Source organism: Micropterus dolomieu, linkage group LG02 (genome assembly GCF_021292245.1).
Source record: "Micropterus dolomieu isolate WLL.071019.BEF.003 ecotype Adirondacks linkage group LG02, ASM2129224v1, whole genome shotgun sequence".
In the NCBI taxonomy this organism is placed as follows: Eukaryota; Metazoa; Chordata; class Actinopteri; order Centrarchiformes; family Centrarchidae; genus Micropterus; species Micropterus dolomieu.
The window spans coordinates 19,335,988-19,337,235 of NC_060151.1; positions in this window are offsets into that span (position 1 = coordinate 19,335,988).

A 1,248-nucleotide genomic window follows, 5' to 3' on the forward strand; every position below is an offset into this window, starting at 1 on the left:
GTGGGGGATGTTTTCTTGGCACACTTTAGGCCCCTTAGTGCCAATTGGGCGTCGTTTAAATGCCACGGCCTACCTGAGCATTGTTTCTGACCATGTCCATCCCTTTATGGCCACCATGTACCCATCCTCTGATGGCTACTTCCAGCAGGATAATGCACCATGTCACAAAGCTCGAATCATTTCAAATTGGTTTCCTGAACATGACAATGAGTTCACTGTACTAAAATGGCCCCCACAGTCACCAGATCTCAACCCAATAGAGCATCTTTGGGATGTGGTGGAACGGGAGCTTCGTGCCCTGGATGTGCATCCCACAAATCTCCATCAACTGCAAGATGCTATCCTATCAATATGGGCCAACATTTCTAAAGAATGCTTTCAGCACCTTGTTGAATCAATGCCGCGTAGAATTAAGGCAGTTCTGAAGGGGTTCAAACACAGTATTAGTATGGTGTTCCTAATAATACTTTAGGTGAGTGTATAGTTTATGTATAACCTGGAAGTATTTATTCAGCGATCGGTGGGAAAAGGTCAAAATATCGTTGTGTACGGAACATGGTTAGACGACGTTAAGTGATATTTTTGTGGTTCTTGTTGTATTTTGAATCCTGTTTCTTTACTTTTCATCAATATTATTAACTCATCAATTGTTTCTGTTAAACATGTTATGTGTTATGTTAGCAAATACAGATGATTACATACTAAATATAATCTGGATTCATGTTTCCCACAGTTACATAAGTGTGTGTAAACAGTGTTCTGTAATGAGCAGCTCATAGAGTTAATTTAATTGTTTATCTCACATCTCTTTTTTTATCACCTTTTTGTAATAACTTCCTCTCACTGAAGTAGCATGCTCCATATGAATGTAGGCTCCAGCTTTTCATTCATTGGAAACAAAATATGAATCACTAAATCTGTATGACAAGTTGTCAGGTAAATGTAACGTTTTCATTTGGTTGTGTTTCAGCTGTACAAGACATAACTGTAAGTGTTTATAACTTTTGGTTTCAAGATGAAAGAAGGAAAAATGCTACTAGTGTTTCTGTAACAATCATCACCACATGTGCACCGCACAGATTTATCACATTATTTGTATTTAGAGTTAGCAAATGAGAATCTGCTGCAAACCTTATACACTTTGCCTGATAACTGGCAAGACACAATGATTTTTACAACAGAATAACATATGATAATTTGTGTTTCAGAGGTTAACATTTACTAGTAAACATATTTTCTGTTCTTGTC